Here is a 12,253-nt window from a genome sequence, read left to right as displayed (position 1 = left end):
TACCTAGTACATAGCGCTCAATAAATGTTAGTTCCTTTTCTCCTTAACAGAAGCTCTTGTCGCCATGGTTCTGCATATCAAATCACTTGCCATATACATGTCTTACCACTAATTTATACCCTAAAGCCAAATCAGTTGAGGGTAAAGGAGATACACTGAGACAGGAGTTTGCGGGACAATGCTAAAAACATCAACTTTGTATCTAAAAAATAGTTTTGATCATATTCTGTGAACAGAAGAGAATTATATGACTTAGTGGTGTCAGCTTTCTAGCATTATCTTCAAAACACAATTCTCCATTTCACGGTGGATGCATTCATAGGGATCCATAGGCCTGTATCCTCTGACGAGCCTAGAAAGCATCAGAATAATCCTCTTCAAGTCCCAAACACTGAAAGAAAAAGGGAGGGGACCAGCAGGCTTCCTGAGGATTGTCTCTTTGGGGCAGAAAATCCTCTGAGCTTTTTGGAAGATGTGGGAGACATATCTGATCCATGAGGTGGTTCAAGTGGTCCTAGTGGGGAAGGAAAGGGAACAGGGAACTAGGAAGACTGGTTAAATGAGGGCCTGGATATTCCCATGAATGAAGTAGGTGGCAGTGCTGGGTCATAGGTGACGAGGAAAGACAGACTGCTATGGAAAATGCTGAGATACAGGGGTGTGCTGGGAAAGCATTCTAGGACATTGAAACCCCTAGTGAGCCAAGGAAAAGCTAAATCCTAATCAAAGAGAAGTCCGAAAGAAAGACCTGTCAATCTTGTGGAAAGAGATCAGAAATAGAAGTGGGTTGAGGTGAAAAGTAAATAGAAGAGAGCATGGGGCATAGCCACAGAGCCCGGAGCATTGCATTGCGTCTTCCCGGTTTCTCAATAGTGTAGGTCCTGCCTACTTGGCAGCCCTGTTGTAAACTATTGACTGATAATCGCCTCCAAATTTGCCTGTCTTACTCTTCATTTCTCCTTCTACAAATGACTTGAGAAGTCCCCTGGGAATAGAATCAACAGCCGTTTGGGTGGTGCTGTTGGGACAGGGTTTCAGTCCCACGGGCCATACCCCAGGCTGCATAGCTCCAGGGGATAGGGTCAGAAATTTTCTATAGACCTCTCTCTCAATTTTAATTTTGGAAATCCTAAAGCTGAGTTTACCTCAAACCCATCACAAGGGTAATTATCTCAAAGTACAAAAAAATTTAAAATGTTCATGTTGTTTCTTATTCCACTGCCACGTATATGAGATCATCAGTTTAGACTATACTACTGAGCTTTAGAAACATTATACCAGGTCTTGCAAAATGAGACGATACATCCGTTTCCAAGGTTTCTCTAGTGACTTGTGTCTGAGGCCCCAAACCCTAGCTAGGAACTAGCATACCAGATAGGAATCTCAGGAGAGAGGATTAAATGGACACTGGTTCTAAATAATACAGACTCAATACCGTTTCTTCTAGGTGGGGCTCTTAAACTTTCTCACTGACCCATGCATTGTGATTATTTCACAGCTGGGATGGCATTCATGAGCCAAAGCTGACGTGAGATTCTGGATTTTGAACAGCTTGGTGGGGAGACAGCCCCAAACTTCCTTCCAGGTTGCAGATTTGCTACAGTATCTCCAGACCCACGTTGACTCAGACTGGAATGGCAATATCAGGTTTGAGCTTCTGCTGTTCCACAGAAAACTTAGGAAGGACTCAACTGACCTCCAACTAGATTTCAGAACAGTCTGTTCCCTAAAGTGAAATTTGGGTGAAGAGCCAGTTTTGTAGGAAGGCTGAAAATGATCAGGCCCATTCCAGAAGTTACAAGAACACTCCAAGGTGAGGGTGTGAGGAACACCACCCCACTGAAGACCCTAAAAGGAGAACAGAGAGAGGATATCAAGGCTCCAGTATGGACCTGGGATTGATGTTTTTGTACTGGGGTCAGGATCACATCTTTATCTGCATGTATGGGGAGGTGATTCCTACTGTCAGTCATCAAGTGAAGAGGTGGATCTGTCCAACCAAAACACAATCTGCAGATGTCTTGGCTTAGTTTTACAAGTTCCATGCTGGCTGCCAGGAGCCAGCTTTTCCTCCTTTAGAGCTCTGACCCAAGGGTGGAGAGAAAAATCTTGTTTTCAGTTTAACCCTTCTGAAGACTCCAATGATGCTAAGCGAAAACAAGAGAGAAACGACCAAAGAGACTATACAATGTAAGTATTTGCCTAAATCCTGCTTTCTCCTCTCCTCTCCATCTCAAAACCACCACTCAAATTCCTCTGGATTCCTTCAACCATGTCTATTTGTTTCCCTACATCCAACTTGTCCCCTTCATGTCATCCTCCAGAGCATATCTGCTCTGTTTAATATTTATCAACACCCTTGAGGAACTGCCTTTCTAGATTCATCTCCAGCCTTGGCTCCGCACGTTTCTTTCTGGCATTTTTGACTTGACTTTATGAGATCCAGAGAGTAAGTTTATAGCTTACGTTGAATTTGTCACAACAGCTTTCATAATGCAGGGCACGCAGCACTGAGCCTATTTCCTTTGTCTACTGTGATAGCCTGGCCTTGACCCCCTGTGCAGGACCAGCCATTTGAAGAGTTACTAACAAAAGAAAGAAGACCTTTTTTCAATTTTATTCTGGAAGCCTAGAGATTTTTTTAAAATATCCTTTTGGTTTTAAGAATATGCAGTGTCTTAGGAGAATTAAATGGATCCAAGAAATTGAAATTTCTTAAAGGTAGGCTAAAGGGAGACTGCTTATCATTTTTACCACTAAGTGAAAAATGTACTAATTTCATTTTTCTAGTGAGTAGAAAATGTCTCTCTATAAAACTCATATTTTTCTGAAAGTATTTTTTCCGACAAGATGACTGTGTTCCACTGGACTAGAAAGCATTATTAAGTATAACAATAAACTACACAAAGAAAAAAATCACAAAAATTTTCAGATCAGGAAATGCTTAAATGTTTCCAAAAATATTTGTCAGTAAATGTTATTCTAGAATTAAAACATTTCCTGTTGATGATCATGCCATGGAAAAAATCATGTAATGCCAGTTATGAGATCTTATATATTTGGGGAAAAAAACCATTATAAGTAACATGAGATAAATAGGAATCATACTTTTTAAAAAAGATTATTATTCATGTAAAAACTTAAACCTTAAACAATTATAAAAGTACAAGAGAGAAATAAATTAGTCAATATTTCAACTCTCAGAAATGATCACTCAGTATTTAAGTATTTCCAAGCAGGTCTCAGTGTGAATAGACACACTTGTGTTCAATTTTACATATATAGTTTTTATGACTTGTATTTCTATCAGCAACACATCCTAGACAGCTTTCCCTGTCAAAAACTCTGCAGTATTAGTGTTCACAATTGTGCATTTGTGTCACATGTATCCATTGGGATGTTCCAATCAGCAGCACCTCTCCAAACAAGTCCTCATGTGACAACATAAAAAAAGCAGGAAGGGAAGGAGGTGGCAGCTGGGTAGGTAGGTGGGCGTGTGTTTTCAGAAGCTTCCTAGTGGACTTCCTTGTATGAAATTGAAGCATGATATTTACCTGACCCCTTCGTGGGACTTGCAAAGGGGCTGTCTTGTTTACTCAGTCCACAAGCTCTCAACCCCTTGAGGGAGGCAGCATGCGAGCAAACGGGGCAGGAACTGGAGTGCACGGGTGCTGGAACTAGCCGGCTGCTTCTGTGCCAGCAGGAGTGAACTCCACTCACCTGGATTTGCTGCACTCCACTCCTCATGGGAGGCAGCACATAGGTGAGCAGGAGCCAGGGTGAGTGCTTTTTGGTGCTGGCCGGAGTGAACTCTGTGCAGGCCCTGTGGCAGCATCTGGGGGGCTGGTGGGGGTGCCTGCAACCCCTGAAACCCCAGAGGCAGTGCTACAGTGCCCTTTTAGCTTTGCCTGCTATACACAGACAACTTGAGTGTTAACAGTTCAGTGGGCCCTCTGCCTTTTCATATGAGGCGACTGCCTTCTGCCAGTGAGGGCAAAGGGCAAGTGTGACAGCTTTTTTGTATCCTCACTCATGGCTCCCGAGCTCTAGTCCAGCATCCAGGAGAAATTAGGTCTCATGAATTAATTGAAGGATGGTAAATGCATGGATTTTATTGACAATGAAAGTGATCATCACTAAGAGAGGGAGCTGAAAAGGTGACAAGACACGAAGGTAATCTTCCCCTGAAGTCTGGCAGTCTCCAGTCAGATTCTTCTCCAAAGTTACACCATCAAGCTGTCCTTCTGAAGTCAGGCCACTTCTCTCTGATGTCCAGTCATAGTCCCTGACATTCAGCTGCTTCTCCTCTCTCTGCCAGCTGAGCCTAGGGTTTTTATAGGCACAGGATGGGGGGCAGGGTGGGGCCATAGATGCTTTGGAAAAGGCAATATTCGAGCAGGGAAACAGTGGTGTAAGTTCTAACTTTGGGCTGCAGTCTCAGGCTTTTCAGCTTGAGATGGGGCTTCACCAGGGACCTGCCCTTCTTTGCCTAGAATTTCTCTGTCCCCGTCCCTATCAAAATGTCTATGGCTAGGACCAGTCACATGGCCACCCCAGACACTGTGAAGTGAGAATGAATTGATATGACTGTCTCAGACAAGCCAGACTTACTCCTCTGTGATTGTCACAAAAAGCAGAGTCCTGTGGGCAATAAAATAAGCTTAAATTCATGAATTCACAACCAAACCAACAAACAAACTCAATTAGTGGCCATTGCAGACTGCTAATGTCCAACCCATTATTATAAAATTATTACAAAAACTGACAAATTAGGAGACAGAATCAAATGCTTATCATGCTTTTCCTATGTCATTAGGAAATCAAATCATTGAGGAAGGTTTCCCTTTATAAAAGCATGTCAGCTAATAAATGAAGATGAAAGTGATAGGGTTAGGACCATTTCCAATATCTGCTGAGTTAATGGATCTAGGTATTGAGCACTAACAACTACCAATATCACAGAAAGAAACAACCCAACATTATATGCCTCCTGGTGGAAGGACACAACACCATCTAGGAATTCATCTTGCCAAAAAAATAGAACCTGAATCTAACCAAGACTCTAGATCCAATCACACCAATTTGAGGGAACTATGAAGGGTACATTCAAGGAAATCAGATTTTGGAAAACTCAGTGATTGGCACAATTGTAGGCTACAGTTTGTTTACACCTCTACTTGTTTTTTTTTTCTTTTTTTAAATTTATTTTTTATCATTATACTTTAAGTTTTGGGGTACATGTGCACAACGTGCAGGTTTGTTACATAGGTATATATGTGCCATGTTGGTTTGCTGCACCCGTCAACTTGTCATTTACATTAGGTAGTTCTCCTAATGTTAGCCCTCCCCCAGTCCCCCAATCCCCAACAGGCCCCAGTGTGTGATGTTCCCCTCCCTGTGTCTATGTGTTCTTATTGTTCAACTTCCACTTATGAGTGAGAACATGAGGTGTTTGGTTTTCTTTTCTTGTGTTACTTTGCTGAGAATGATGGTTTCCAGTTTCATCCATGTCCCTGCAAAGGACATGAGCTCATCCTTTTTTATGGCTGCATAGTATTCCATATACACCTCTACTTGTTATAATTCATGATGTACAGAAAAACCTTTAGGCCAAACTTAAAATATGTAAGAAGGCAGCTTTAAGCTAAACTTGATTTAACAATTATAAATGTTTCTTATCAGAGTTAAGGTATGTGTTAATGTTAATTCTGGCTAGCTTTTCCTGAATTCCAAAAGGGAGGAGGGTATAAGGAGGCATGTCTGACTCCTCCTTCCCATCATGGCCTGAACTAGGTTTTCAGGTTAACTTGGAGTGCACTTGGCCAACAGTAGGGGTCCATTCAGATGGTTGAGGGGCTTAGAATTTTATTTTTGATTTATAACCATTAAGCACGAACCTAGCTTTCAGCATATGTAGCCACTTACTAAAGATTTCTTTGATCAAAAATGACTACAGACTATTAATCAAATATTTTTCTCATCATCAGTTAAAACATTTCTATTCCTTTGGCCTATTATTATGGAGGAATATATTAATCAATTTCTTAACACTGAATCATATTTACATCACTGAAAGGAACCCAATCTTGGTAATTGTACAATATATTTTTAAAATTATTGCTAGTTTCTATTTGTTACATTTTATTTAGTATATTTTTCCTACTCAATATGCAAAAAATGTGCAATCTTTATCACGCTTTGGTATTAGTTGGCTTTGCAAAAATCTTAAAATATTAAGGAAACACTAAGTCTAATCCTCCATTTTTAAAGGTAAAGATTTTTGAGGCCCTGAGAATATTAAGTGATTTACTAAGTTCACATTATTTTTTATTCTTTTTTTATTCCCTGCAAGTGTTGCACATCTACTTTTATTTATTTATTTATTTATTTTTTGAGTTGTGGGGTTTCGAAAACTCTGTCACTCTGGCTGGAATACAGTGGCACAATCAAGGCTCTGTGGCCTTGAACTCCTGGGCTCAAGTGATCCTCCCACCTCAGCCTCTCTAGTGGCTGAGACTACAGACATGAGACCACATCCCATTAAGTTCTTTTCTCTCTCTCTCTCTATGTGTGTGTGTAGAGACAGGATCTTAGTGTGTTGCCCAGGCTGGTCTTGAACTCCTGGCCTCAAATCATCCTCCTGTCTCAGCCCCACAAAGTGCTGGGATTACAAGTGTGAGCCACCACACCTGGCCCTTTTCTACTCTTTATATCTAGTCTTGCTAATTTCAACTCCTAAAATTTTCTCAAATCCATGTTCTCCTCTCTCTTTAAGCCCATGCCACTGTCACATTGAGTTCAAGGAGAGCTGGTTTCCTGCCAGGGTTGATGTAATAGTGTCTTCAAGTGGTTTCCGTGGCTCCCAGATCACCCTTCTCCCCATTGGCATGACGGTGAGCCATCATGTTGTCCTCCTGCTTAAAATCCTTTGTTAGATCCTATGATACATCTTGCTGTTACATTGACAAGGCCTTCTATTATCTGGCCCATTTACCTTTACCTCTAATTTGGAAAGAGGCCACATGGTCCAGTGGAAAAGCTCCAGATGGAAATCGAAGATGGATTTGAGTCCTAGTTCCACCTCTTACTACTTATGTGACCTTAGGCAAGTTACCTAATCTAAGTCTTCACTATCTCACCTGTAGGATGGGGCAAAAATGACTTAAGTTGCCAATAATTGTAATGTTGACAAAAAGAGTCAAACTCTGTAAAAAATTTAAGGGATTTATTCTGATCCAAATATGAGTGACAGATTGCTCATGACGCAACCCTCAGAAGATTGTGAGAATATGTGCCCAAGGTGGTCAGGATACAGGATACAGCTAGGTTTTATGCATTTTAGGGAGAAATAAAACATCAATCAATATATGTAAGGGGTATATTGGTTTCGTCCAGAAAGATGGGACAACTGGAAGGAGTGGCTTCCATGTTATAGGTAGATTCAAAGTTTTTCTAATTGGCAATAGGTTGAAAGAGTTAAATTGTTGCCTAAAGCCTTAGAATCAATAGACAGGAATGTCTGGGTTAAGATAAGGGGTTGTGGAGACCAGGGTTTCCATTATGCAAATAGAACTAATAGAAGGGGATGTCTGGGTTAAGATGAGGGGTTGTAGAGACCAAGGTTCTCATTATGCAGATGAAGTCTCCAGGTAGCAGGCATCAGAGAGAATAGATTATAAAAGTTTCTTATCAGAGGTAATTCTCTCCTCAAACAAGAAAAAGGAGAGAGAAGGAAGGGGATTCTCTTTAGAATATTGATTTTCCATTTGCAGGACTACTTCAAGATATGGCAAAGAAAATATATTTAGGGTTAAAATATTTTGATTTCCTTCCTTATCTATCATGTGATATTATGCCAGAGTCAGGTTGGAAAGTAGGTCATGTTATGTAGCACTAAATAAAACCCGTCTGATGAGACTATGGTTTGGAGGGCGTGACTCCCAAGGGCCCAACATGGTGAAACCTAATCTCCACTAAAAATACAAACATTAGCTGGGTCTGGTGGTGCGCCTGTAGTCCCAGCTACTTGGGAGGCTGAGGCAGGAGAAGCACTGGAACCTGAAAGGCAGATGTTGCAGTGAGCTGAGATCATGAAACTACACTCAAGCCTGGGCAACAGAAGGAGACTCTATCTCAAAAAAAAAAAAAAAAAAAAAAGCTATTTTAAACTATTAATTTTTAAAAATTTATTTTTTAATTAACAAAATTCTATATATTTATGGTATATAACATGATCTTTTGATATATGGATACATTATGGAATGGCTGAATCAAGCTAAGTAATAAATGCATTACCTCATATACTTATCATTGTGTGTGTCTGCTGAGCACATTTAACATCTACTTTCTTGGCAATTTGTAAATATACAAAACATTGTTATTAACTACAATCACCCTATTGTACTGTAGGTATCTTGAACTTATTCTTCCTACCTAACTGAAATTTTTTATTCTTTGACCAATATCTCCCTGATCCTCCCCAGTCCCAGTGCCTAATAACCACCATTGTGCTGTCAACTTCTATGAGTTCAACATTTTAAGGTTCCATATGTGAATGAGATCATGTGGCATTTTACTTAATGAACTCCATGTTCATCCATGTTGTCACAAATGACAGAATTGTCTTTTTTTTTTTTTTTTAAGGTTGATTGATTTTTGACAAGGCTGTGAACACAATGGGGAAAGAACAGTCTCTTCAAAAAAAATGGTGTAGGGAAAATTGGATATCCCTATGCAGGAGAATGAAATGAAACCTTTTTCTCACACCAAATACAAAAATCAACTAAAAATGAATTAAAGACTTAAAACTTAAGGACTGAAACTATAAAACTACTATAACATAGGGGAAACTCCATGACATTGTTCTGGGCAATGATTTTTTTGAAGATGACCCCAAAGCACAGGCAACTAAAGCAAAAATAGACAAACAGAATTACATCAAACTATAAATCTTCTCTACAGCAAAGAAAACAATCAACAGAGTGAAGACAAAAGCTAGCACGTTGGAGAAAATATTTGCAAACCATACATTTGTTAGGGCATTAATATCCAAAATATGTAAGGAATTCAAACAATTCAATAGCAAGAAAACAACCCAATTTAAAAATGGGCAGAGCATCTGAATAAACATTTCTCAAAGAAGAGATACAAATGGCCAAGTAGATGAAAAAAAGTTCAGCATCATTAATCATCAGGGAAATGCAAATTAAAGCCACGACGAGATACCATCCCACACCTGTAAAAATGGCTATTATAAAAAAGATGAAAAATAACAAGTGTTGGCAATGATGTGGAGAAAAGGGAACCTTTGTTGATGGGAATGTAAATTAGTACAGTCATTACGAAAACCAGTGCAGAAGTCCTCAAAAAATTAAAAATAGGACTATTTTTAGCAGTCTCACTACTGAGTATATGTCCAACGAAAATGAAATCTGTACGTTGAAGAGAGATCTGCGCTCCCATGTTCACTCCAGCATTATTCACAATTGTCGAGATACAGAATCATTCCTAGTGTCCATTCATGAATGAATGGTTAATCTCCTCCCGTTGCCCTATTCCCTCCATATAGCCTTTGTTTCAGCCTTACTGAGCAATTTATAATTCTCAAACACATCACATTTCTTATTCTACTTAGAATACTTCCCTTCCCTAACACTTTCATCCCTGACCTTTGTTCTCTTAGCTAACTTATATACACACTGACTCAGCCTCCCGAGTGGCTGGGATTACAGGCACCCACCACCATGCCTGGCTAATTTTTGTATTTTTAGCAGAGATGGGGTTTCACCATGTTGGCCAGGCTGATCAAGAACTCCTGACCTCAAGTGATCCACCCATCTCTGCCTCCCAAAGTGTTGGGATTACAGGCATGAGCTACTGCACCCAGCCCACACTAAAAACTTAATGCTAAAGTTATCTGTTTTGGAAAGCCTTCTTTGATCACCTCTTGTATTTTGTCATTCTTTCAGTATTGCCACAGTAAGTGTATATGTGCCTATTATCATCTTTATCACTTTTGTATTCTAATGCCAATTCTAATACCATGCTGAGATGCACAATGCTATACAGCATGGTAACAGCATGTATCAGTAAAGGTGCAGTGTGACTGATATCTCTACAAAACGCAGAGCTGGGCAGTGCACCAATTTAATGAAGTCTCAAGGAATTTAAGTTCTAGAAAACTAAGGTGCTACCCAAGGTCATTTACCTAATCAATGGCACATACGGCACCAAAGTGCAGGCTGCTTGCAGTCATTCATTCATGCATTCAATCTGTAACAAGCAGACTGATGTAGAAATTTACTGGTGCTAAATTTTTGTTCTAGAGACTCAAAGAGGAAAGAAAGAACATTTTCCTCTTCCCTGAAACATAACTAGACTTTCTGAATTTCCAAGAAAAAGTCAAAAGATGGCCCCATCCAACTTTTCTTGTGATTAGGGCCTTGGTGCCTGTATACCTGAAAAGAAAAAAGCAAGATGAATTCCTCTGATTTTGGATAACTAAAGAAGGCTTAAAGATACCCCAAAGCAGAAGTAACTGGAGGGGTTAAAAAAGGGAAGAAAGGGAAGACTTTTATTGCAGCTGGGTCCCCATTGTGGGCTGGAAAAGGACAAGGGCTCCCAGTTTCACGAAAGTAATGTCATGAACTTGTTAGGACATAAGAAGTGGCAGGACATGGAGGGTTGGGTGGAGAAGGAACGGCCCCAGGCTGAATACAAAAAAACATGTCTTGAAATAAAATTGCTAAGGGAATGAGAAGATAGAGAAGTCCAAGAACCAAACTCTAGGCATGCCAATGGCTGGTGAAGTGGAGGATGAGCCAATGAAGCTGCTAGTGAGGTGGATGAACCAAGAGACAGGGGCCACCTGAAGGCCACGGGAAGAAGGTGAATGCTTCAACATAGCGGCTGTAAGCAACTGTTTCTAATGCTGCTGATAGTTCAAGTGAGATGATGGAAAAGGAACCACTGATTTAGCAATTCTGACGTCATTGGTGACTTTGCCAAGAGGAGTTTCAACGGAGGGGTAGGAGCAAAAGCCTGGCTGAAATAGATTTAAGAATGAATAGGAGGGCCAGGCATGGTAGCTCACATCTATAATCTCAGCACTTTGGGAGGCTGAGGCGGACAGATCACCTGAGGTCAGGAGCTCAAGACTGGCCTGGCCAACATGGTGAAACATCATCTCTATTAAGAATACACAAATCAGCTGGGCATGGTGGCACACACCTGTCGTCCCAACTACTTTGGAGGCTTAGGCATGAGAATCACTTGAACCTGGGAGGCAGAGGTTGCAGTGAGCTGAGACTGAGCCACTTCACTCCAGCCTGGGCAACAGAGCGAGATTCTATCTCCAAAAAAAAAAAAAAAAAAAACACAAAAGAAAGGAAAAGAAAAATTGGAGGAGGGGATGAGGATACAGTGAGCATAAATGACTCTTTTAAGACATTTTGGAAGAGACCAGAGAATACGTTGGAAGAAACACGTAATCAAGGAACTTTTTAAAAGATAGGCAAATGTTGCACAATATGAATATGCTTATGGGAAAGATCCAGCATAGAGATAAAAATTAATAATGTAGGATTGAGAGCTGACAACTACCCGAGTGAAAAAGTTGAGACTGTAAGGAAGACAGGATCTAATACAAAGGTGGAAGAGTTGAACTTAAATAAGAGCATGCACAGCTCATTCCCAGTAACGGAAGGGAATAGAGAGTGCACAGGTCCAGATGTAGGTAAACTTGGGAGATGTGGTGATGGGAACTTTAACTCCTGAAATACTAACCTGTACTCTCTCAAGAGTCCAATTTTTTAGTCTACTGAATTCAGCAATACAGTGAAGTTTAGTAGACCAAATTATCCAAAAATTTTGAAGGAAACTTATATGTGATTGAGACATTTTTACCTCTTACTCTAAACTTTGACCACCCTGGAAAAAACTGTTGGACTCACATAAAATTGAAATCTTTAGTGAAACACATTCTTTTATAGGTATATTTAAAAGTTTTAACTTCTGAGATAATATCACAGTTTTCAAAACACTAAGACATGTTTTTATCGTTAGCTAATTGTCAGGCTTCACCTGAAGCACAGTGTAAGGCCTGCATGAACTTCAGCTGTTCATAATGTGGAAAAGACCAAGTGTGCAAGGCAAACAGATCTTGCCATGGCTGCTGATGATAAACTTAATCTCTTGGGGCCTGAGTTGCTTTATCTGTAAAGTAAGGATAATCCTTGCTTTATAAGATTATTGT

General features: G+C 40.1%; 2 long non-coding RNA genes across 2 annotated transcripts in view; one reads left to right on the top strand and one right to left on the bottom strand.

Moving 5' to 3' along the window:
- LOC135968107 (uncharacterized) overlaps positions 1-12,253 on the bottom strand; it is a 65,689-nt gene that overhangs the window by 51,812 nt on the left and 1,624 nt on the right. The gene's annotated exons all lie outside the window — the stretch shown is intronic.
- Positions 1,791-11,398, top strand: LOC141408984 (uncharacterized). The gene is made up of 2 exons (XR_012426952.1): positions 1,791-2,190; positions 8,644-11,398. It is a non-coding gene; the product is annotated as an uncharacterized lncRNA (long non-coding RNA).

The sequence above is a fragment of the Macaca fascicularis genome, chromosome 17 (genome assembly GCF_037993035.2).
Source record: "Macaca fascicularis isolate 582-1 chromosome 17, T2T-MFA8v1.1".
NCBI classification, from domain to species: domain Eukaryota; kingdom Metazoa; phylum Chordata; class Mammalia; order Primates; family Cercopithecidae; genus Macaca; species Macaca fascicularis.
Note: the sequence above shows the minus strand (reverse complement) of the source record. Positions and strands in the feature narration are given on the sequence as shown.